The sequence below is a fragment of the Schistocerca nitens genome, chromosome 8 (genome assembly GCF_023898315.1).
Source record: "Schistocerca nitens isolate TAMUIC-IGC-003100 chromosome 8, iqSchNite1.1, whole genome shotgun sequence".
Lineage (NCBI taxonomy): Eukaryota > Metazoa > Arthropoda > Insecta > Orthoptera > Acrididae > Schistocerca > Schistocerca nitens.
The window spans coordinates 610,254,669-610,281,726 of NC_064621.1; positions in this window are offsets into that span (position 1 = coordinate 610,254,669).

The window sequence follows — 27,058 nt, forward strand, 5'->3', positions numbered from 1 at the left end:
CAAAACAGTAGGGAACCTCCACCTTGCTGAACTCGCTGGACAGTGTGTCTAAGGCGTTCAGCCTGACTGGGTTGCCTCCAAACACGTCTCCGGCGATTGTCTGGTTGAAGGCGTGTGCGACACTCATCGGTGAAGAGAACGTGATGCCAATCCTGAGCAGTCCTTTTGGCATGTTGTTGGGCCCATCTGTACCGCGCTGCATGGTGTCGTGGTTGCAAAGATGGACGTCGTCATGGACGTCGGGAGTGAAGTTGCGCATCATGCAGCCTATTGTGCACAGTTTGAGTCGAAACACGACGTTCTGTGGCTACACGAAAAGCATTATCCAACATGGTGGCGTTGCTTTCAGGGTTCCTCCGAGCTATAATCCGTAGATAGCGGTCATCGACTGCAGTATTAGCCCTTGGGCGGCCTGAGTGAGGCATGCCATCGACACTTCCTGTCTCTCTATATCTCCTTCATGTCCGAACAACATCGCTTTGGTTCACTCCGAGACACCTGGACACTTCCCTTCTTGAGAGCCCTTCCTGGCACAAAGTGACAATACGGACACGATCGAACCGCAGTATTGACCGTCTTAGGGATGTCTCCAACTACAGACAACACGAGGCTTTTGAAAAATAGAACCACACCACCAGTAAAATAGTTCATGAGACCTTAATGTTTTGAGAAAGAGCACTCACTCGATGACTCGTCTAACGGAACAAAGCGTATCATTCAGAGTTAGACATAAGCACACGAAATAATTCGAAAATGCAAAGAGAAGGACGTAGTGAGACAATTGTCTATCCGGCACAACTAAAATGAGTAGAATTTACCACATTATGAAGTAAAGCTAAGGTAAGCTAATACCTTTGTCCAGAAAACCAGAGGATTGCTTATAAAGGCGTCCGGAAGGCGCCCTCGACCGAAACAGCCACTCCGCGCGCAGTGGTGGAGGGTGTTCCCGTTAGAGCAGAAGCGGGTTGTCAACCACATTCCTGAGACGTACAAGACTGACTTCCTTCCATGTAACTACCCGAATCTCTTTAGTCCGTGCTCTTCTCTTCCATGACGTTAATTTGGTGCTAGACGTTAAGAAAAAAGAACGACGCACCGCGAATGAGTTGCGCAAACTGCTCTCAAATTAATGTTCACACAGGTACGGACGGAAATTGCAAAATTGTAAGCTCTCGTGCCAGTTGGATGAATATGTAACACTCCAAGGGAATTTCATCTAACAGCTGGGAAGGATAGTGAACAGGGGACATGTCTATTTCACAGCATAATGTTTTTAAATCTCATTTCATATATTCCGTTGGATAGTAGCTACGGCTCGCAGACAGGCGTGTGAACAGTATATGCAGATGTCATCTGGAAGAGGACGTGTAGTCGGATCCAATGAAACTAGTTGGCATAATCGACGAACTGCTGCACATCTGAACAGGAGCGATATCGCTATTTGACGATGTTGGCAGGAATGGGTGAACTGTGGTCAACAGAGTGTCAAGAAGGAATCTGCTGTCCTAGAGAGACTACAGAATGTAATGACCGAGCAATCGCCAAAGAGCTACTCAGAGCCCCAGATTCATCATCATCAGCGACCCGACGTGGTGACCACAAGGGCCACTAACAGGCGGCTCACAGGAAAGGGGATGAGCCCACGGCGCCCCTTGCGCCGACTACCATTTGTGTTATCATGTATCGATACCGATTATATGTTCGCATTGATGACAAGAATTCAACAACACGGCCTGTCCTTGAAGGACTTCCACAAGGATCGGTCATATCTCCACTGCTGTTTAATTTATATATTAACGACCTCCCGACGGTGCCACATGTTACCGCCAGTTTCTATGCCGACGACACAGCGCTCCTGACTGCAGGCACCAGAGTGGACCACCTCGTCACACGGATGCAGCGCCAACTAGATTTAGTGGACCACTGGACCCACATGAACAAAATAACGGTCAATGCAGAAAAAACCAAAGTTATTGTCTTCACACGTCGGAGACCCATTGTCAATGACCGCCTGCGGATATCAGACCAGCCACTCTCCTGGGCAACAACTGTAAAATACCTGGGAGTGCATCTAGACGCCAAACTGTTGTATAGTCATCACATTATGGAGAAGAAGACGTCTGGCCTCAAAATGCTGGGAGCTCTCCTCCCTTTTCTGAAGAGCTCATACCTCAGCCAACGCACGAAACTCCAGTTGTACCATGCCACAGTCGAACCATCTATTTTGTATGGATCGACCTCTTGGGGTACTACGTGTGCCACTAACTACAAGAAGTTACAGGTTGTACAAAGCAGATGCCTACGATGGATCACAGCAGCCCAATGGTGGATCCGAAATCATGACATTCATCGAGCCTTAAGCGAATCTTACCTCTCAGACAAGGTCAAGGAGAAGGCACGAACCTTATTTCGGAAGTTGGACATGATACGTGACAGTACACCACAACTCACCACAGTAGGTGCAGTAGAACCCTTACGCAACCACAAATATAAAGTACCGAAGGCGATAGTATTTGAGCCTCCGTAAATGATATCCCTACGTAATTCTCCATAATTTAAGGACATATCGTCCTTTAGCACTTCTACATACATGTTTTCAAACACACACCAAAAGCAGCGAGTTAAAGGACCCTTCTGTGTGCCCAAACTAAAGCTGAAAGAAGAATAAATAAATAAAGAGAAAATTTTTACCCCTTCCATTCCCTACAGAAGTAAAAATCAACGAAGTTGATCAGACTTCAGCACCACCACTCAAAAAAAAAAAAAAAAAAAAAAAAAAAGTATCCGGCCCACGGGCGTCATAGCAATGGAGTCGCCGCGTGTTTCCCTCCCGCCGGAGGTTCGAGTCCTCCCTCGGGCATGGGTGTGTGTTTCTGTGTGTGTGTGTGTGTGTGTGTGTGTTGTTCTTAGCATAAGTTAGTTTAAGTAGTGTGTAAGTCTAGGGACCGATGATCTCAGCAGATTGGTCCCTTAGGAATTCACACACGTTTGAACATGTCGCCGCATGTTTGTAGAAATACAAATGAAGCAAATCTTCTATTTGCTGTGTTACTTATTTGCTAATCGTTTCTGCTCCTGTCCAGCTTTGCTATGACAACAGTTGCAACACCAATCTGTAGCCCACCTCTCCTTACCATTGTGTACAAAATCGTACACGCCATCCTCGGCTTACATTTCAGCAACATAATGCCCACTCGCACACGTCTATAAGTTCTACTGCTTGTCTTCCTGCTTGCCAAACTCTACGTTGGCCAGAAAGGCGGCCCGTCTCTCCCCAACTCAGAATGTTTGGGGCATTATGGGACGGCCTTCAGATCAGCTCGTGTTTCTGATGACCTAACGTGCCAGTTGCTCAGAATTTGCCACGATATTCCTTAGGACGACAACCAACAACTCTACCAATCAACGCGAAGACGAATAACTGCTTGCATAACGCGTTATTAACTTGCTCAATTTGTGAAGCCCTTTGTCTTCAATAAATCATCTATTTTTTCTGAAATTGTAATCATTTATTTGTCTGTACATGTAGATCACACCTACCGACTTGCATACCACTTTTTTTTTTTTGTCTTAGGTTGTAAGCGTACTGTCATATCGCTGGCTTAGTTGTGGAGTATCTTTGCGGGCAGCCGCATCTGCAGAGTCGAGCGCGGGACACGGAAATGTTATGTTGTGTAGTGTGTAGCTCTGCATGTGAGAGGCATTGTTAGTACGGAAGTTGAAGTGTTGCTACAAGTGCTATTACAGTAAAAATGATGAAATATGGAAGTGATTCAGTGCGTCAAGATGTAATTAAATATGAGCAGTGCCGCCGATAACGCATTTGTGCATCCTCTCGTTGCGTGTCGCACAGCATCAATCATCCGCGCCGTGTTCGGTCTCCCAGAATTAACTGATGTGAATTAGTAGAAATTAGTCACCATAAAAGAGTGCAGTCAAGTGCCAGTATCTTGTAGCGAGCGTGAGAACGTGCGTTCGATCATCGCGTTCCGCATAATCAACAATCAGCCGCGCCGCGATGGTTACGCGCACGCTCGTACAAGTGAGAACTGAGAACTGAAAAATTAACTTTACGAACAGCGCTATATCATTACTTGTGTCGAGGAGGACTGGTAACAAATTTCTGTGTATGCGTGACGAGCGTAAGAACTCTCGTGCGATCATTCGGCTTTCGCATCATCAACAATCACCCGCGTCGTGTCGGTTACACGTACGCTCGTCCTAGTGATTTTTGTGGACAGATAATCGTCCGTTATTTGGGATAAACACTCATGAATTAGATTGTAAACAGTGCAACCTGCGATTTTCTTTTATCGTCTCAGAATATAGTTGTTCATACCAGACGTAGAACAGTGTTGTGTTTTAACGTTGAGTGGCTCCCCTAGACCCGCCTGTATATTTCGATAGATAATTTCAGGCAAGCATGGAGAGCTGCATCAAACCAGTCTCAGGACTGAAGACCACAACAACAACAACAACAACCATTTCAGGCAAGCCAGCGGCAGTGTGGAGCAGAACAGTACGACCGCCGCGGGATTATCAGGTACGTGGTGTGGACAGGGCGCACGGTCGAAACGACAAACAGTTTAGAGGTACCCCACTCATTTGTACCCCGGGCGTTTACAAGGTGTACGATCGCTCAACCCCGGGAAATCTTGGACGCTGTGGAGGCTATTTCAAAACCTCTCATCACGCACCCACTTACTCAAACACATTTACAAGGCTAAGTAGGAAATGAACGTGAATAACAAACAAAACGGCTCGTCCATTTCTCAGGGGTACGTGTAGCTGCGACGGAATGAAATGGTTAAATGACTAGAAACTGCCAGCGTGCTAGACAGACAGTTTAAATCAACAGTAATAAAGCGAATTCAGCTGACACATTTCAATATTACTGCATTAAAGATCCCCGCTGAATTTTTCTCTATATCTGTGATGGATAATCTCGTGAACTGCTGATGGAAATTTGATACGGTTTTCTCTGATATGTGGACTGACTATAGAATTTATCACTGCCACGCCAGACAAGTCGGCCAGCCATGGATATTTAGTGCTACCCGTGCAAAGCCACGGCTGCTCGCCACTAAACATAGTAGATGAGTTTTGTTATTCCGAGGGAAAGTTAACTGATGATGTTCGATGTAGAGAAGATAAAAAATGATTACTGGCCACTGAAGGAACAGCATTTCTGACAAAGCACAATTTGCTGGACTCCAATATAAATTTAAGTGGTACGTCTGCTATGTACCCATGAAACTACGAACATAAAGAGTTCAGACAGGAAGAGAATAAATGATTTTGATAAGTGGTGCCACTGAAATACGCTGAAGATTGAATGGATAGTTGGGAGTTGCAACAAAGATGTACCAGATCACACTAAAGAGAATATAAATTTGTTGCACAAGTTGACTAAAAGAAGGAGTAAGTCGGCAGGACACATGATGAGGCATCGAGGAATCATCTATTTGGTAACGGAGAGAAGTGTGGGTGAGGGGTTAAGAGTTATAGAGGGACACACCAGTTGACAACAGTATGCATGTTTGAGTGGATGCAGTTGCGACAGTTATGAAGGGATGAAGACATAGCTTGAAGAGCTGCGTTAAACGAGCCTTCGGACAAAAGACCAAATGAACAACAACAAAACAGGTACCTCTGCAGGCTTTCGTGATGAACGTCACTGAATGTAAAACGTTCTAGGTTCACCAGTTTGCATTCAATTATGAACTGTTGCGCTCAGCGACTGTGAAAATGTTAAAATCTGCGATGAATACAGCAATCAGCCGCATATGAATCTCTGTTTTACTGCAGATCTGTGTACATTACAGCTACAATGCTTTTATTAGCGAGTTATGTAGACCCAGAAAGCCTGAACGTGCACATGTTAATAACGACTTCAACCTGCCCATAGCTCAACTCACACTCGCAGGTTGACGTCGTTTTATCAACTTGTTCGCATTAAAGCTTTCTGGGTCTGCATGACTCGTTACGAAAAGCAGTGATGATGCCAATACTCTAGCTGAAACCTAGCTAGATCTCCAATAAAATACAGATTTGCATGCGACTGGTTCTGTGTTCATCCCTGATTACAATCTTCTAGGTTTTTAGGCCACATCATGTTCCTGTTCAAGTTGTTCCACACCATCGGCGTTTCGACCCCTCTGTCGGAATCTTCTTCACAATCTTCTGCTGTTCGCGGTCGGCTGTGTCCTATTCCATTGACGTATTCAGCGAGGAAAAATGATCGTGTAAGTACCTCTGTCTGCGCCCGAGGCTCTCTTATCTTATTTCCATGATCAGTAGGGGAGATACGAGGGATGTCCAGAAAGTAAGTTACGATTGATCACGAAATGAAAATCACAGTGAAAATCAGAAATGTTTCATTTGTAACAGTTAGCTATACCTTTCAGCTACTTCTCTACGTAGTCGCCGTTCTGACTCAGACATTCGTCGTAGCGTTGTACCAACTTTGCAATACCCTCATCATAGAAGGTAGCCGCCAGTGCTTTCCGCCAATTCTCTACGCTGGCCAACAGCTCGTTGTCTGTGCCAAAATGTTGTCTTCATAGCAAGCGGTTCGTTTGAGCAGAGATGAAACTCAGTGGGAGACAATTACGGGCTGGATTGTGGGTAACCAAACATTTCCAATTGAAACGATGCAGGGACGTCTTCATTGCCCCTGCAGAATCAGGCTGAGAATTGTCTTGAAGAAGAAACCGCACGACAGTTATGTAATGTTGGTTGCATAGCTTCAGGGGAAAATTCGCACCAGGCTCTCGTACTTGGCGGGAGACACTATTTTCTATAACATCTTTACGCGCTCACTAAGAGCTCAGGAATGAAAAGAGCGACATAATTCTACCTAGAGTCATCCTAGAGACACTGCCCAACACATCTTTGCAAAGCTTTATCGGATTTTCATAGTCGTTTCCATTTCGCGACCGATCGTAACTTACTTTCTGGACAGCCCTCGTACGTTGATTATAGCGGAACTATCCCACAGTATGCCGCGAATAGTGGACCTCTAATTTTACCCAACAGCATGACTTGAGACCAATGTCTTCTTCCGTGCAAGGATTCCTATTTAAACTCCGTGAGGCTGTTTCAATACCCGTACACATTCAAAAGCTCGATACAATTTGAAACGAGACTCGTACGACCAGGAAACATGTTTTCAGTCATCAACAATCCGATGTCGGTGTTGACGGGCGCAGGCGAGGCGTAAAGCTTTCTGTCGTGCAGTGATCAAGCGTGCGCAAGTGAACCTTCGGCTGCAAAAGGCGATATCGATTATGCTCGTTGAATGGTTCACACGCTCACACTTGTTGATGGCCCAGCATTGAAATCTGCAGTAATTTGCGAAGGGTTTCACTTCTGTCACCTTGAACGATTCCCTTCAGTCGTCGTTGGTCCGTTGTTACAGGATGTTTTTCCGGCTGCAGCGATGTCGGAGATTTGATGTTTTACCGATTCCTGATGTTCACGGTACCCTCGTGAAATGGTCGTACAGAGAAATCCCCACTTCATCGCTACCTCGGAGATGACGTGTCCCACCGGTCGTTCATCGACTGTAACACCACGCTCAACCTCACTTGAATCATGATAACTTACCATTTTAGCAACAGTAACCAATCTAACAACTGCGCCAGACACTTGGCCTTTGGCGACCGCAGCGCCGTATTCTGCCTGTTTGCATATCTTTCTGTTTGAATACGCATACCTCTACCAGTTTATTTAGTTTATTTGGCGCTTCAGTGTAATATTTCATGTGGTGTAGTTTGATGAATCCTCTCCCAGAGCAATCAAAGAACCCCCAGTCATGGCCAGACGAAAGCTGTTTCGTCTGGTCACAACAGCCAAGGCCCTATCTAACATTCTGCGTGGTGTCTCTTTGTTCTAAGTCGTGTCTCCCTACCACTTTCGCGCAACGACGCTCTAAGCGTGTTTTTTAGGGAATTGACTAGTTTGAACCTGGGACCTGTTGCTGGTAAGGAGACGCCAGACCACACATGACATGTAGAGTTTAGAAGAATTCAGTGAGACTAGCGATGATATAATCAAATACTTAATGATTTCAGCGTCAGCTCCACTGCACTCCCTGTAAAAGAATCTTAATACTAACTAAATTTAGTGGAAGCGGTTCAAGGCTTTCCTATTTTTAGTTAGCTGGTAAAATAACGTCGAAAAAAGCGGTTAAGTTTACCATTGGAAATTTTATTCTACTCACAAAACATTGTTTATAAATTGCACTATTGATAAAAGGAAATATTTTAATACAGGATGATAAAAACCAACTGTGTTCAACGAAAATGTGAGCGAATATTCCCTGAATTGGTTTCCAAGTTCTACAATGGATCGAAGGATGACCTATGCCATATCACATCTATAATCTAGGTTTAAATTAAGTTTCATAAAGGAGAAAACTATCAAAATGGTCTACAGTGACCCTCAATTATCTTTAATTACTTATTTAACTTGTCGTAAATTAAAGTGGCTGATGTGGCTTCTCAATAATTATTAACAGAAAAATCATCGCGTTCAGATTTTAACTTGTAATAGCAAATGTGAATACCACGAAGTTTAATTGACGATCGACACTAGTATTACGCAAAAAGGAGGTGTAACAGATGAGACTTCTGCAGTTCTGAGTGAAGCCTTATGCGCTCTCATGCGGCATCACGTGCGTTCATTACCTTGTCGTTAGTTAGGCAGCGTCAGGGGGCGGCGGGCGACGCAGCTACACACACACCACGCCGTCTCGGAAGCAACTGTCCCCTAACCTCTCCTTACTACAATTTACCGAAGCTGGTTTAAGAAAAAGCTATCTGGCTGTGTTTTCAACTGACCACTCAGAGTCTCAATGTTAACATTAAGCTCCGCCTACAAAAATTCTGTCTATCCAATGAGAAACGTTCTACTTGTCGTGGTGGGGCAATGTTTTTAACGTTTGCAACGTAACAGAGACACGTATAGTCTCACGCCAAAACTTGCAGCTGGTGTGGCCCTTTTAGTGTTATCGTAAGATCTATACTGTTCTTCTGTAGGGCTCTATCGTTTAACATGGGCTGGGGGGGGGGGGGAGGGGGGGGGGGACTTGGCGCTCGGCTGGCGACGTGGGTGTCCGTCCCTTATCGTAGGGCCTTCTAGCTTAACACGGTTCTGCTCTCGGCTTCTGTTCTCGTTTCTCCCCTCGGAACTGCGTCTGTTTCACGGTGGGAAGGTATGACATGCATTTAGGCGTTCTTGTGTTAGTCTGTGGTATTCCATTTGCTCACTCGTTGATCGTATTACTTTGGTTAATTTAATGTCAGGATTTATTCGGAGCTATGTGACATACTGCCGGATTTGCTATCATGTCAGGGTTTTCATGGAAGGTGTTGGATTTGCCTGACACCTTACACCTAGAAGCGCGTTTTTGTATCCTACGACGGTTTTTGTCTCTCCTAGTTCATATGGACTTCAAACATTGGCATAATGCTATTATATTGCTCGCCGCAGCGTCTTGTAAGCAGTTTGCAGGTACTGTCCAGCGGATCGTGTGTTCAGCGCTGTATTGTCAGGTCCAGAGCCGTTGCGGTCGTCAGCTGCGGAAGGCCGCAACACGTCCGCGCAAGAGCTGGTCGCGAGCAGGCGCTGCTAGGCCGCCGGCGCCGAGGCGTCGTCGCCCTGCCCCAGGGCGAACGGCTGAGTGATCGTCAGAGGCAGAGCAGGGCAGGGCAGGGCAGGAAGCGCCACTTGTCCAGCCCCGAGGCCGGCGCCCACAGCCGTCGTGACGTCCGCAATGCGGCGCCTCCGCGCCGCGGCGCCCGCAGATAGCGATCCGGGGCCCGCGGCACGTGCGCCTGCGAGTGCGCAACCCGCGGCGCGGCGCCGGCCGAAGGGTCGCCTACTTAGCGGGCGCGGGCCAAGGCCTGGCAGGGGCGCCGCGCTGACGCAGGCGGCCGCGCTAAAGTGGCGGGCGGAGCGCGGCGGCCGCCAACACTCCGCGTCTGACCCTGAAACTGTGCCTCCTCTCCTAGCTTCTCTTTTGTGTACAGCGACGCCTTCTAGCTGCTGTATCCTCGTTATATCCCGCTCAGTTCTTTTCTCGCAACTTCAGAGGGAACTGTACACACGAATTCCATCGTAACACTTTCAGCTACTGAATGAAACAACTTTATTAACTAACAGCTTTAATGTATCAATCATCTTCACGTTCAGGAGTTAGACATGTATAATGGGCAGTCAAATACCGGGTGATCAAAAAGGCAGTATAAATTTGAAAACTGAATAAATCACGGAATAATGTAGATAGAGAGGTACAAATTGACACACATGCTTGGAATGACATGGGATTTTATTAGAACAAAAAAAAAAACAAAGTTCACAAAATGTCCCACAGATGGCTCTGGACAGCAAAACGTCAGTGACTGCGCATGACAATCGTGTATAAAAGGAGCTGTAATGAGAGAGAGAATCAGATGTCGCAGCATGTTGAAATTACCTGAAAAGGCGTTTTTAGTGAAGCTGTATTATCAGAATGGGGAATGTGCTACTTCAGCGTTACGATCCTACCGCCATAGGAAGGGGATTCGAACGGGTAAAGGTCCGTTGACAAATGCAGCTGTGGCGAGAATGATTTCGAAGTTCGAAGCCACGGGTTGTTTAGACGATAGACCCCGTAGTGGCCGACCGAGCACAAGGCATAATGCTGCTGAGACAGTTTAGGAAGAAATGGAGACTGGAGCGGGTTCGTCTATGCACTGGGAAGTCAGCGCTCGTGCAGTCGCACGTCGCACCGGCATTCCATACAGTACTGTTTGGTTGGCACTGAGGCGTACCCTCCGATGCTATCCGTACAAAATCCATCGGCATCATGAACTGTTACCTGGCGATTTAGTGAAGAGGAGGGCATTTGCGGTGTCGGCGTTTCAAAAGATGGCGGAAGATGACGATTGGTCGAGTATCGTGGTCTGAACCGACGAAGCTCATTTCACGCTCCGAGGGTCTGTCAACGTCCACAACTGCAGAATTTGGGCTAACGAAAATCCTAGAACTGTCGTGGAAACTCCACTGCACGACGAGAAAATCACGGTATGGGTTGGATTTACCACATCTACCGTTATCGGGCCTTTTTTCTTCGAGGAAATGCGTGATTCTGGTTTTGTAACTGCTACCGTGACGGGTGAGAGGTACGCCGATATGTTACAGAATCGCATCTTCCCCAGCCTGGCTGATAAACACCTGCTGGAACGTTCGATGTTTATGCAGAATGGCCCTCCACCCCATATTGCTAGACGCGTGAAAGATGTCTTGCGCGCGTCGTTTGCTGGTGATCGTGTGCTCAGCCGCCACTTTCGTCATGCTTGGCCTCCCAGGTCCCCAGACCTCAGTCCGTGTGCGATTATTGGCTTTGGGGTTACCTGAAGTCGCAAGTGTATCGTGATCGACCGACATCTCTAGGAATGCTGGATGACAAAATCCGACGCCAATGCCTCACCATAACTCCAGACATGCTTTACAGTGCTGTTCACAACATTATTCCTCGACTACAGCTATTGTTGAGGAGTGATGGTGGACATATTGAGCACTTCCTGGAAAGAACATGATCTTTGCTTTGTCTTATTTTGTTATGCTGATTATTACTATTCTCATCAGATGAAGCGCCATCCGTCGGACATTTATGAACTTTTGTATTTTTTTGGTTCTAATAAAATCCCATGTCATTCCAAGCATGTGTGTCAATTTGTACCTCTCTATCTACATTATTCCGTGATTTATTCAGTTTTCAAATTTATACTGCCTTTTTGATCACCCGGTACAACGAGACACTTGAAAAGGAGTAGGTAAACTGTACATTATTTCAGAAATAATAGACATAAATGTTAATTGCTTTGTCCCACTGTGAGACAAGACCGTCAGTGCCTTTGTGGGAAAACGTTTGTGGTTGTCTACGAAACCATGATTGCACCCAAGCATTCTCCTCTTCATTCGAAGCAAGTCGATGGCAACGGATATCTTATCAGCATTCCAAAAGTGTGGAAATTGGATGGGGAGAGATCGGTACTGTCTCGAGGATGTGTAAGGGATTCCCAGCGAAACCTCTGCAGCGTACTCAAAACAACCTTGGCAGCATGTGGGCAGACATTATCCTTCAACAGAATGATGCCATCCATCTACATTCCTGGTCTATGGTGCAGAAGTAAGGTTGGAAGTCCTTACCTATAGTCTATACAGTCCCGATGTCTCCCAACCCGATATCTATATTTTCGGAGCGTTGTTGACAGGTATCCGCTGCCGTCGATTTGCTTTGGACGAAGAGGTGCACGCCTGGGTACAATCGTGTATGCATAGGAAGCCGCAAAAATTTCTCCATGAAGGTACTGACGCTCTTGCCTCACATTTGGGATACAGGTATTAACAGTTATGGCTATTACTTCTGAAATAGTGAACAGTTTACTTGCTTTTTTTCACCTGTCTGGTTTTCGTCTGACTGGCCCTTGTACATAAACATGCATGTTAGACGCTGCTCACACCTTCCCGCTTGCAGATTGTAACACCTCCGTTTTTATCCTGACCTGATCTGATCCAAAAGCAGCCCAATATTTATTATTAACATGACCGTGAACCTAATGGGGCTGGTAATCGGAATTGACTGCTACGGAAGTTGTTACTTTCCATTTTGTCCTGTTCAGTACTATAACACTGAATGTATGGTAATAAGGAACACCAACACAGTTTTACTACGAACTTATATTCTTCTCAAAACACAAAAAGGAGACAGCCACTGCCTTCGCCATACATATCTAATTACGGCTAATCTCAGCACAGGCTTTCTTCATTTGCCATTATCGTCACACGCTAATCCATCACTGCATCCAACACTGCAATTCAAGGTTAGGCCGGCGCGGTAGACGCGAAACCAAATATCGGCACTAGTGACGTCACTGATCACTTTCATAATGATACTTCATCACTTTCCCGGTATTCATTTATTATTTAGGGGTCTAACCACGGCGACGGCGACACCCTTCTCTGTTAAAAACCCTGTATTCCAATAACGGCCTCAACGCACACACCATTCCCGCCAACCAGCCTGGCGCAACTCCACACTCGCTCTCGCAACACGTCACAATCGATTGTTCGCCCTATCGACCTGTGCCGAGTGCAAAGTTATAGTAAGGGCCTACGGACCCCTTACAAGATGGTGAGCAAATGTTATGCTTTATCATAATTGTGCAATTTATCGTAACTCACGAAATCGTTACGCCTTCTTTTGAACGAAACACAGTACGCAATTTTCTTCAAGAAATCGAGTGCAATCAGCCGCATGTTACGATTCGTGTGGGCTTAACGATAGACCGCCTGCTTGGACTGTGTTTCTTTGATGGTCTTGTGTACAACCATAGTTGCATGAGGAACACGTGGTAGCTCACATAATTAACAGCTAGAGAGCGTCTGCGCACTTGTAAATGAGTTGTTTTGAAGCCGCTGGGCTGGACGTGGACCACGAGACGTTCCAGCACGGTGGCCAAGTCCTCCAGACCTCACGACGCCGGACGATGCACACGACGTATAGTGAGAGAAGACCTCCGTAAACGTCGGTACCTGAACCAAAATCAACTGAACAACGAAGTTTGCGTCGCATTTTAAAGGATTTCCCTTGCTGCAGGTATGCTGCAGGTGGAGGAGAGCACGCAGATGTTAATGAACAGTGAAACTTGAACCTTCGTAACGATGTTAATATGTTTACACAATAAGCGATGGTATCCACCAGACTCTGTTCATTCAAAATAAATGCTGAAATTTATTAAAATAGTGTGGCTGGTGCTGGCGGAGGTTCGATTCCTCCCTCGGGCATGGGTGTGTGTGTTTGTCCTTAGGGTAATTTAGGTTAAGTAGTGTGTGAGCTTAGGGCCTGATGACCTTAGCAATTAAGTCCCATAAGATTTCACACACGTTTGAACATTATTGAACATTTATTAAGATATACTGTATTTGTCTTCATGATAACGTTTATCTACATGTCTGACTACTGTGCTATTAACATGTAAAGAGGCTTTTTCCCCACCCTGTAAAAATGTTGAAATTCGTATCTGTGTGTTAGCAATCATTGTCACAGGCTACTCACAATTCATTAGTTGCCTTTCACGTACTCATCAATCAGTATATTGGTGTTAATTACGTGGAAATTTAGAAAACGGGTTGTTACCAGCACGGATAGTGATATACAAGGCAGTCCTGAAAAGTAATGCCTCTAAAAATTTTTATGTGAAAACTCTTAAGGCTTTTTTAAACAACGCAAACGTCAGTAACGTTCTACATCTTTATTTCATGTCTGTATATTTACAGCCGTCTGCCGCTAGTGTGTTCCGAACTGTAGCGTGTAACATCAGAGTGCGTAACATAACTGTCGGTGTTTGAAAAACAGCGTGCTGTAATCGAGTTTCGAATTTAAAGAGTTCACCCACCCATGGAGCCTTCCATTCAGCATGACAACACCACACAACACACGATCGTGGCGACATCTGCAACAATCCGACGCCTCGGGTTCACTGCCATCGACCACCCTCCATGCAGTCCCGACTCGGCCCCGTAAGATTTTAACCTGTTTCCAGAACTTGAAAAACATCTTCGAGGTGAAGTTTGTGGCTCCGCCAACAAAGTCAAACATTCTACAGTGACAGTATCAACAAACTGGTGTGTTGTTGGAAGAAATGTATTTGCCACCAGGATTACTACGCTGAGGAAAGCCCGCACGATTGGCCGTGCGGTCCAACGCACGGCTTTCCGGGCGGGAAGGAGCGCCTGGTCCCCGGCACGAATCCGCCCGGCGGACTGGTGTCGAGGTCCGGTGAGCCGGCCAGTCTGTGGATGGTTTTTAGGCGGTTTTCCATCTGCCTCGGCGAATGCGGGCTGGTTCTCCTTATTCCGCCTCAGTTACACTATGTCAGCGATTGCTGGGCAAACAAATTGTCCACGTACGCGTACAACACCATTCCTCTACCAGGCAAAACATAGGGGCTACACTCGTCTGGTGTGAGACGTTCCCTGAGGGGTCAACCGGGGGCCGAACCGCACAATAACCAATAACCCTGGGTTCGGTGTGGGGCGGCGGAGGGGTGAAGTGGACTGCGGTAGTCGTCGTGGGGTTGTGAACCACTGCGGCTGCGGCGGAGACGGAGCCTCTCCGTCGTTTCTAGGTCCCCGGTTAACATACAATACAATACAATACAATGCTGAGGATAAATATGTAGACATGAAGAATAAAGATGTATAATGTTAATAACGTTTGTTTTGTTTAAAAAGCCTCAAGAGTTTTCACACAAAATATTCGGAGGCATTACTTTTCAGCAAGCCCGCGAATTTCAACTTCCCTACCTCAAGACAATGTTGTAGACTCAAGCCAGCAAAAATAAAGTTGTTTAATTCAGCAGCTGCAGCTATTGGTCACAATGTGATTCCTGCAGGCTACGACATTGAGAGCCAAAGGCAGCGTTCTCCAGTGCGCAGTAGAATGGACCTACACAGGTTACTCGTGAAAAGGAGCGGTGGCACCCAGAAAGGCAAACACACTACTGGCCATTAAAATTGCAACACCAAGAAGAAATGCAGATGATAAACGTGTATTCATTGCACAAATATATTATGCTAGAACTGACATGTGATTACTTTTTCGCGCAATTTGAGTGAATAGATCCTGAGAAATCAGTACCCAGAACAACCACCTCTGGACATAATAACGGCTTGATACGCCTGGGCATTGAGTAAAGCAGAGCTTGGATGGCGTGTACAGGTACAGCTGCTCACAGTTCATCGAGAGTAGTGACTGGACTATTGTGACGAGCCAGTTGCTCGGTCGCCATTGACCAGACGTTTTCAATTGGTGAGAGATATGGAGAATGTGCTGGCCAGGGCAACAGTCGAACGTTTTCTGTATCCAGCAAGGCCCGTACAGACCTGCAACATACGGTCGTGCTGAAATGTAGGCTTTCGCAGGGATCGAATGAAGGGTAGAGCGACGGGTTGTAACACATCTGATATGTAACGTCTACTGTTCAAAGCGCCGTCAATGCTAACAAGAGGTGACCGAGACGTGTAACCACCCCATACCATCACGCCGGGTGATACGCCAGTATGGCGATGACGAATACACGCTTCCAATGTACGTTCACCGCGATGTCACCAAACACGGATGCGATCATCATGATGCTGTAAACAGAACCTGGATTCATCCGAAAAAATGACGTTTTGCAATTCGTGCACCCAGGTTCGTCGTTGAGTACACCATCGCAGGCGCTCCTGTCTGTGATGCAGCGTCAAGGGTAACGGCAGCCGTGGTCTCCGAGCTGATAGTCCGTGCTGCTGCAAACGTCGTCGAACTGTTCGTGCAGATGGTTGTTGTCTTGTAAACGTCCCCATATGTTGACTCAGGGATCGAGACGTGGCTGCACGATCCGTTACAGTCATGCGGATAAGATGCGTGTCATCTCGACTGCTAGTGATACGAGGCCGTTGGGATCCAGCAAGGCGTTCCGTATTACCCTCCTGAACCCACCGATTCCATGTTCTGCTAACAGTCATTGGATCTCGACCAACGCGAGCAGCAATGTAGCGATACGATAAACCGCAATCGCGATAGGCTACAATCCGACCTTTATCAAAGTCGTAAACGTGATGGTACGCATTTCTCCTCCGTACACGAGGCATCACAACAACGTTTCACCAGGCAACGCCGGTCAACTGGTGTTTGTGTATGATAAATCGGTTGGAAACTTTCCTCATGTCAGCACGTTGTAGGCGTCGCCACCGGCGCCAACCTTGTGTGAATGCTCTGAAAAGCTAATCATTTGCATATCACAGCATCTTCTTCCTGTCGGTTAAATTTCTCTTCTGTAGCACGTCATCTTCGTGGTGTAGCAATTTTAATGGCCAGTAGTGTAGTTTGAGTCTCAGCAGCTCCGCCATCCGATGCTGACGGGCCACAGTGCCGTCCTCTGCCAATCGCGTCACACGGAGGAGCGTGGTGTTGACACCCCGCTCTCCTGGCCATTATCAGCTTTTCAGGCGTTGGAGCCGCTACTCAGCTGGCCTCACGATGCTCGCTGGATCCTATTCCAGTTCTCAGACGCGGGACAATCTCTAGCAGTACCGCGAATTGAACCTGGTTCATCCACGTGGCAGGCTAACATTGGTTCTTTCTCTATCACTCTCCCTGTCTCTTTAAGCTTCTTGTTCCAACAGTTTCTTTGTGCTGGCACATTACTTACAGCGTAAATCGACGGCGTTTTTATGGTCTTCTGTCCAAAGACTCCACGCTAGTTACCATGTGTAAGCATCTGCATGCCTGCCTAACTAGCGCAGCCTACCTCCACTAGAACCTGCCTACTGCAGTCGAGTCGGGGTCTTCCCCTACAGTTTTTACCTCCCCTCCCTCTCCCACAAACTTCCCTCTGTTACCAATCTGACGTTTCCTTGATGCTTGCCGGCCGGAGTGGCCGAGTGGTTCTAGGTGCTACAGTCTGGAACCGCGCGACCGATACGGTCGCAGGCTCGAATCGTGCCTCGGGCATGGATGTGAGTGATGTCCTTACGTTGGTTAGGTTTCTGAGTTCTAGGGGACTGATGACCTCAGAAGTTAAGTCCAATAGTGCTCAGAGCCATTTGAACCATTTTGAACCTTGATGCTTCAAGATGTATTTTGTGAATCGATCCCTTCTTTTAGTCAAATTGTGTGATACATTACTGTTCTCACCAGTTCAATGCAGCACCTTATTCATTAGTATCCGATCTGCCCAACTAATTTTCAGTATTCTTCTCGAGCAACACATTTCAGAAGTTCTTGTTTCCTTCTGGTTTGTACTTTTCATCGTCCCCTTTTCACTTTTATCCAAGGATACACTCCAGACTAACACTGTCATAAGAGACTTCCTCGTACGTAAAATTAGACACTCTAAGATAACAAAAAGGGAGCACGACGAAGGAATTATCCATATTTGACGGAAATCGATAGATATGATGTCCATGTAGGGAAACAAATGATTACAGTTTCAGAAAAATGGGATGATTTATTCCAGACAAAGAGCTACACAAATTGAGCAAGTCAATAACGCGTTAGTCCACCTTATCGAAGCAGTTATTAGGATTGGCACTGATTGAAAGAGTTCTTGGATGCCCCCCTGAGGGATACCGTGCCAAGCTCTACGCAGCTGGCGTGATAGATCGTCAAACTGCCGAGATGGTTAGAAGACCCTGCCGATAATGCTCCAGACGTTCTCAACTGGGCAGAGATCCGGCGACCTTGCACGCCAAGGTAGGGTTTGACAAGCACAAACACGAGCAGTAGAAACTCTCGCCGTATGGGGGCAGGCATTATCTTGCTGAAATGTAAGCCCAAGATGGCTTGCCACGAAAGGCAACAAAACGGAGCGCAGAATATCGCCGACGTATCACTGTGCTGTAAGGGTGCCGCAGATGGCAACCAAAGGGGTCCGGCTATGGAAAGAAACGGCACCTCAGATCATCACTCCTGGTTGTCGGGCGACAGTCAGGTTGGTGTCCCACAGCTGTCTGGGACATCTTTAGACACGTCTTCGTTGGCCATCGGCGCTCAGTTCGTAGCGGGTCTCATCACTGAGGACAAGTCTACTGCAGTCAATGAGATTCCAGACCGAATGTGCCCGATTGGGACTCGTTACTGTACAGACGTCAGCTGTAGTCAGCTTAACACTTTCGCTGCGGCTGTCGCTCGTAATCGTCCGCGCTCACTGTCGCATTATTCAGTCTAGTTGCAGCGTCTAAGCTAGCATCAGAGCGCGTAAACTTTGTTTTGTGTGGTCAGTTACCGCACGTATATTGTTCGTAATGGCGGCCAATGTTCCGACACCTGGACCTTCCAATGTGAAAAGTGTTAAAAGTTAAATTGACAGAGGAACAGTTACTTAGTCCACTAGACGACAGTGATTTTCTGTGTGGTGAGGACGAGGCATACCACGGACATTGTCATTTAGAGGCTGGAGAAGAATTGCAAAATGATGATAGGGTGGAAGCACAGCTTTCGAATCTGTTTCGTGACAGTTCCGAATCGGACGATACGGATCACGACGATTGTGTGGAAATCGACGACGAAAAAGAGCCCGACCTGCCACACGGAGATAATCCAGGTGAGTCCTGACACAAAGAACCACATAATACGCAGTAACACCCATTTATGAAGGAAGAAGTTTTGCAAATTCATCCTGCTGGCAATTCTCCTATGGATTTTTTTCAGATTATTGGTAACAGACGAATTGTTGCAGCTTGTAGCTGACGAAACGAACGATAACGCAGTCAACATATTGCTGAGCGAAAATATAAAAGAGGAGTCTAGAATCTGTAAATGGAAACCTCTAAGTATAGGAGAATTTTTAGTTTTCCTGGGTTTTTCGTCACATACGGGTAACGTTAAATATCAGCGGTTACAAGACTACTGGAAGAAAGAACCGCTGTTTGAGAATAGAGGAATAGCGATGAGTATAAGCAGAGACTGGTATTTGATCATATTACGCTCTCTGCATTTTGCAAAAAAAATCAATTCCAGGAAACCCGAAAATAGACGATCTTAAAAATGCGCATTTGAAGTAAATATAATTTCAAATGAATCCAGTTTTCTTTTTCCTCTTATTCCTTCTTGCGTTTTGGAATCCAAATTTTTCCTGAATGCAGTGGATTTGTTGCTTGTTTGACTTGTATTTTTTGTTACATTATCAACAAATCACGAACATTTGAATGGCGCTGTGACCCCTATAGGTGTCAGACAGCAAACAGACTTTAAAACATGACCACAATACAGTCGAAGCTTATTTGAAGTAATGCATCTAAGGTGTCGTCATTAAGTCAGTGTGGAACATGCTCCTACATATCTTACAAGGTCTTGACGTCAGCCCGTAACTCAGGTGTGCTTAGGAGCGTCGGCTGCGAGCGGTACCTGACGTTTCATAGCGTTACCGGCCCGCACTCGCACGTTGGCGGGCGGCACTGGAAAGTTGCGCGTCTGCACCGTGAAAGGTGGCTACACTGAGCCACAGCGCCAGAGATCGCTAGAGAGCATTGTTCCGCCGCCTCCACTGGCAGTGATTATTGAAATGTCGTAGTGGGCAGTGATTATTGAGATGTCGTAGTGGTCAGTGCTTGTCCAGGACTGGTAGTAGTCAGTTCGTGTTCAGATGTGCTAGTAGGGAGTGCTTGCTGAGATGTGATACTGAAAAGTTCTTGTTGAGATGTGGTAATAGCGAGGCGGTGTGGAGCTATATTGTAATTATGAGAGTGATTTTGGTCAATATATGAAGGTAACGAAACTTGATTTATTTTTCATTATTTCCATGTTTTAAATAATGTGTCATTACAGGTTCAGTCAACAAAGCATCTGGCTTGTGTTCTTGGATTAGAGTGTAATTGTGGTTCTCTTGAGTAATTATGGTATTTGTATTTTCTTTAATTAATTCAGTATAAATGTTATTTAAAAATTCTTGTGTTGTTGAAGAAGAACCGTGCCAGATGCGTACGTTGAGTCACACTCCTACACACAGAACAGTTACTCTTGTGCTTGTTGTTGCGTTGGTTTTATAGTTGCTGGGGACTTAATTAATTAACTGTGTTAATGAAAATTTCCATTTCATTCTTTGTTATTGTTCTAAGCAGTCAGATTGCGTAATAATAAGTCAGGGCCAACCGTTACGAGACTTCGTAATCGGACATACAGCTACTAAAATTATTTTCATATTTTTTAATCAAGCCCCCATGCAACCGATGCCGCAGCGAAAGTGTTAAGCGGTGCCGTGAGGACAGCAGCCTTCCTGTGAACCGACTGTTAATGGAAACTGAAGGTCCAGTTTCATGTCCTACTGACGATGATAATGAATCCGGGACTCTGGGTGCCTCTCTGGCTACTGCTCTGCCCTCTCGTTCTGTCGTCCCTCTCTAGGTCGATCACTTCCATCACTGTATTCCGGCACTGTTCACCCGTTCCTGCCAACATCTCCAATAGAGGCATGGCTCCTCGTCAAATGTCGAGCGATTTGCCGTCCAGCCCAACCGGCTACTTTGAGCCCGACTGCACGTCCTCTTTCAGGTGACACTTGCGTATATTGTTGACGCGCATGTCTGCGAGGCACAGATACTGAACACGCCGAACGAAATTCACGAAGACATTATGCCCTGGTATAGACACATCATCCGTTTACTGTCCTTGCCAGATGCGCGGTTAAACTGCACTGTAGCGTCACATATTCGTCCAGCGGCCTCCAAAGTTTAAAGTTTTGCATTTTACGTCGATACCTGTATGAAGGCCCCGGGAAGAGACAACATTCCATTAGAACTACTGACAGCCTTGGGAGAGCCAGTCCTGACAAAACTCTACCATCTGGTGAGCAAGAGACAGGCGAAATACCCTCAGACTTCAAGAAGAATGTAATAATTCCAATCCCAAAGAAAGCAGGTGTTAACAGATGTGAAAAATAGCGAACTATCAGTTTAATAAGTCACAGCTGCAAAATACTAACGCGAATTCTTTACAGACGAATGGAAAAACTGGTGGAAGCCGACCTCGGGGAAGATCAGTTTGGATTCCGTAGAAATATTGGAACACGTGAGGGAATACAGACCCTACGACTTATCTTAGAAGAAAGATTAACGAAAGGCAAACCTACGTTTCTAGCATTTGTAGACTTAGAGAAAGCTTTTGACAATGTTGATTGGAATACTCTCTTTCAAATTCTGAAGGTGGTAGGGGATAATACAGGGAGCGAAAGGCTACTTACAATTTCTACAGAAACCAGATGGCAGTTATAAGAGTCGAAGGACATGAAAGGGAAGCAGTGGTTGGGAAGGGAGTGAGACAGGGTTGTAGCCTGTCCCCGATGTTATTCAATCTGTATATTGAGCAAGCAATAAAGGAAACAAAATAAAAGTTCGGAGTAGGTATTAAAATCCATGGAGAAGAAATAAAAACTTTGAGGTTCGCCGATGACATTGTAATTCTGTCAGAGACAGCAAAGGACTTGGAAGAGCAGCTGAACGGAATGGACAGTGTCTTGAAAGGGGGGTATATGATGAACATCAACAAAAGCAAAACGAGGATAATGGAATGTAGTCGAATTAAGTCGGGTGATGCTGAGGGAATTAGATTAGGAAATGAGACACTTAAAGTAGTAAAGGAGTTTTGCTATTTGGGGAGCAAAATAACTGATGATGGTCGAAGTAGAGAGGATATAAAATGTAGACTGGGAATGGCAAGGAAAGCGTTCCAGAAGAAGAAAAATTTGTTAACATCGAGTATAGATTTAAGTGTCAGGAAGTCGTTTCTGAAAGTATTTGTATGGAGTATAGCCATGTATGGAAGTGAAACGTGGACAATAAATAGTTTAGACAAGAAGAGAATAGAAGCTTTCGAAATGTGGTGCTACAGAAGAATGCTGAAGATTAGATGGGTAGATCACATAAGTAATGAGGAGGTATTGAATAGAATTGGGGAGAAGAGGAGTTTGTGGCACAACTTGACTAGAAGAAGGGATCGGTTGGTAGGACACGTTTGAGACATCGAGGGATCACCAATTTAGTATTGGAGGGCAGCGCGGAGGGTTAAAATTGTAGAGGGAGACCAAGAGATGAATACACTAAGCAGATTCAGAAGGATGTAGGCTGCAGTAAGTACTGGGAGATGAAGAAGCTTGCACAGGATAGAGTAGCATGGAGAGCTGCATCAAACCAGTCTCAGGACTGAAGACCACAACAACAACAAGAACGGACGGTGGAAGGAATGGAAATTTTGCAACTGAAACGTTTTTTGTCTTTCAAGAAAACAACGGCAGTGTCAAAAATTACTCAAGTCCCTTTAAAAATAAGAGAGAGATCCGCCACATCAGCCGAGGTCGCGTGTGTGTGCGGCGGCCTCGTATTTCACCATCAGTGAAGGAGAAGTGGTAGCGTAACTTCCTCGTCAACAATCTTTCCGCCAACGTCCCGGATTAAATCCCAATCCTCTGCGCAGCGTCTCATGGAGTGAGGGCACGTGACACTGCTCATGGTGACCCTTCCTTCAGATGGGGGCGTTAAGTCTCGCCGGCCCCACCCCTGCCATTCTCGAGCAGGAGGGAGAAACGAAGTCAGTTACATGTCCTCAAAAGATCACGTAAAGCCATAGGAAATAGCTTTTCTCACGTTCGACGCCTTATTGATGTCAGGAGGTTCCCCCACTGAACTTTCAACTTACAATCTTATTTTACGTCGCAATCTCTGTGACACTACACGTAGAAGACAGGTTTCGAGTGGTGTTCACTCACCGTCATTGTATGTATTCAGTCGCTACCAACTACTTGAGCCTATTCTCTGACGAATTCAGTGCTACTTATAACGACCACCACCTTGCGTAAAACTTTGCAAGACAACTAACCGAGGGTGCAATTCTATTCTCGAAAATTGTTTTTATTCAGTGCTAGAAAATTACATGCCTCAGCACACTTGTTGACCCATTGGTTAGTGAATTTCAGTGGGCGGTTGTAGAGAAAATTTCGAAGGCTCCTATTTTATCTGTTTTTCGCTATTTTTTTGCATCGAAACACAGTCCGAATGTATTCTTCACATAGAGTTATATTTCTCTAGAGAAATCACTTGCGACAAATACTACTTGGGGCATATACATCGACAGTGGATAATCACAGGACATAAGACACAATATGCACTACTAAAAATATTGAGGGTACCTGCACTACAGTGTTTCATAACTCACCATTGGATAACTACCAAAGTGAGAACAAACTGCATCTGTCGTACAGCTGCAGAAAAATATTACAGAAATTGTACGAACTGTTTTAATCATCGCCTAACAACCACTGGCAGAAATACTGAGTCAAGATCAAGCTCTTCATTGATCTGAAGAAATGATTGGCTACAGAACAATATAGAAAGGTGTCAGGATGTGCACAAAAGCGGCTTGAGGTGTATACATTAGTTTGGACAAAAATCATCAGATCAGTACAGGAAAAGATTCACGGCCGGCCTGACTTGATGTGCATCGATTTCTCCTCTCACACAATCTGAACGTCATCATTCCACAGCTAGACACATAGATTCTGCCTCGTTATTCGTTTAAACCAGTTCCAACAAAAACCGTGATCGAGTAAACATTATATTGTGACGTAAATGTAATGAAACAGGAGCCCAGTAAAGCGACATAGCGAGCGACGCTTTCAACTCGCTTGGCTCGGTGTTGTGTGCCACTTTTCTCCCCTCCTCCCCCCTCCCCTCCTCCTCCTCCACCGACCCCAGCCTCCCACCTCTTCAAACCAGCACAGAAACAAGAAATGGTCTAGATTTGGCATTCAGCGAGAGCCAGAAGTATGCCACGAAAGATGAATAGCGAGATTCTCGCCCCAAAGACGTTACCCAGAAGACCAATGGTATATCTGCCATGTAGCTCAGCGAGGGGGAAACCCTTAGAGGATCGATCCATGTAAACTGTAAAGATGTCCAAGATGATACAAGAAGTTGAAAAAGAAAATTTTATACTCTTGTATCAATAGAATTTGTACTTATGGCCTCAAAAAGTATATTAAAGGCTAAAACGCCACTGCAAAAGTCCATCGCGGAACCAATAATAAGTTATGGGAGCAAGCGTTGGGAAATCACAGAAAGAAGGAAAACCAGACTTGAGCCTTAGAAATGGACCACCTGAGACGAGCCTGCAGAATTTCCCGGCTTGACCGTCTCACAGACAAGGAAATAAGGGAAAAAAACGGAGACCCATAAAATTTTTACGGATAGAACAGAAGAAAGACAGTCTGTATGGTTACACCACGTTAAATGAATCTACAGCTATACGCCTACTCTGCATTTCACAACTGAGTGCCTAGGAGAGGGTTCATCGAGTCACCTTCAAGCTACTTATCTATCGATCCACTCTGCAACAGTACACTCGAAAAAAGAACACTTCAATATTTGCATGCAAGCTGTGATTTCTCTTATGTTAATACAATGATCATTTTTCCCTGCGTAGGCGGGCACCAACAAAATATTTTCGAATTCTGAGGAAAAAGTTGGTGACTGAAATTTCGTTTAGAGATCCTGCCGCGACAAAAACTGCTTTTGGTTTAATTTTTGCCACCCCAAATCGAGTATTATATCCGTGGCACTCTCTCCCCTAATTCGGGATAATACAAAACGAGCTGCCCTTCTTTGAACTTTTTCAAAAATGGTTCAAATGGCTCTGAGCTCTGTGGGACCTAATAGCTGAGGTCATCAGTCCACTAGAACTTAGAACTACTTAAGCCTAACTAACCTAAGGACATCAAACAACACCCAGTCATCACTAGGCAGAGAAAATCCCTGACCCCGCCGGGAAACGAACCGGGGAACCAGGGCGCGGGAAGCGAGAACGCTACAACACGACCACGAGCTGCGGACTGAACTTTTTCGATGTCATCTGTCAGACCTAACTGATTCCATCCCACGCCGCACAGTAATACTCCAGAGCGCGGAAAAGCTTAGTGTCTGCATCTACATCTACATGATTACTATGCAATTCACATTTAAGTGCTTGGCAGAGGGTTCATCGAACCACAATCATACTATCTCTCTACCATTCCACTCCCGAACAGCGCGCGGGAAATACGAACACCTAAACCTTTCTGTTCGAGCTCTGATTTCTCTTATTTTATTTTGATGATCATTCCTACCTATGTAGGTTGGGCTCAACAAAATATTTTCGCATTCGGAAGAGAAAGTTGGTGACTGAAATTTCGTAAATAGATCTCGCCGCGACGAAAAACGTCCTTGCTTTAATGACTTCCATCCCAACTCGCGTATCATATCTGCCACACTCTCTCCCCTATTACGTGATAATACAAAACGAGCTGCCCTTTTTTGCACCCTTTCGATGTCCTCCGTCAATCGCACCTGGAAAGGATCCCACACCGCGCAGCAATATTCTAACAGAGGACGAACGAGTGTAGTGTAAGGTGTCTCTTTAGTGGACTTGTTGCATCTTCTATGTGTCCTGCCAATGAAACGCAACCTTTGGCTCGCCTTCCCCACAATATTATCTATGTGGTCTTTCCAACTGAAGTTGTTCGTAATTTTAACACCCGGGTACTTAGTTGAATTGACAGCCTTGAGAATTGTACTATTTATCGAGTAATTGAATTCCAACGGATTTCTTTTGGAACTCATGTGGATCATCTCACACTTTTCGTTATTTAGCGTCAACTGCCACCTGCCACATCATACAGCAATCTTTTCTAAATCGCTTTGCAACTGATACTGGTCTTCGGATGACCTTACTAGACGGTAAATTACAGCATCATCTGCGAACAACCTAAGAAAACTGCTCAGATTGTCACCCAGGTCATTTATATAGATCAGGAACAGTAGAGGTCCCAGGACGCTTCCCTGGGGAACATCTGATATCACTTCAGTTTTACTCGATGATTTGCCGTCTATTACTACGAACTGCGACATTCCTGACAGGGAATCACGAATCCAGTCGCACAACTGAGACGATACCCCATAGGCCCGCAGCTTGATTAGAAGTCGCTTGTGAGGAACGGTGTCAAAAGCTTTCCGGAAATCTAGAAATACGGAATCAACTTGAGATCCCCTGTCGATAGCGGCCATTACTTCGTACGAATAAAGAGCTAGCTGCATTTTATAAGGGTTCTACCAGTCTTTGGTTCGCTTTTCCCGCAATATTATACATGTGACCGGTCTAGTTTAAGTTATTCGCAATTGTAATTGATAGCCTTTAGATTTACGTAATTTCTAGTGTATCCGAAATTTAGAGGATTCCTCTTAGTATTCATGTGGATGACGTCACCACACGTTTCATTATTTAGAGTAAAATGCAGATACCTCGTCTAAATCATATTGCACTTGGTTTTGATTATACACTCCTGGAAATGGAAAAAAGAACGCATTGACACCGGTGTGTCAGACCCACCATACTTGCTCCGGACACTGCGAGAGGGCTGTACAAGCAATGATCACACGCACGGCACAGCGGACACACCAGGAACCGCGGTGTTGGCCGTCGAATGGCGCTAGCTGCGCAGCA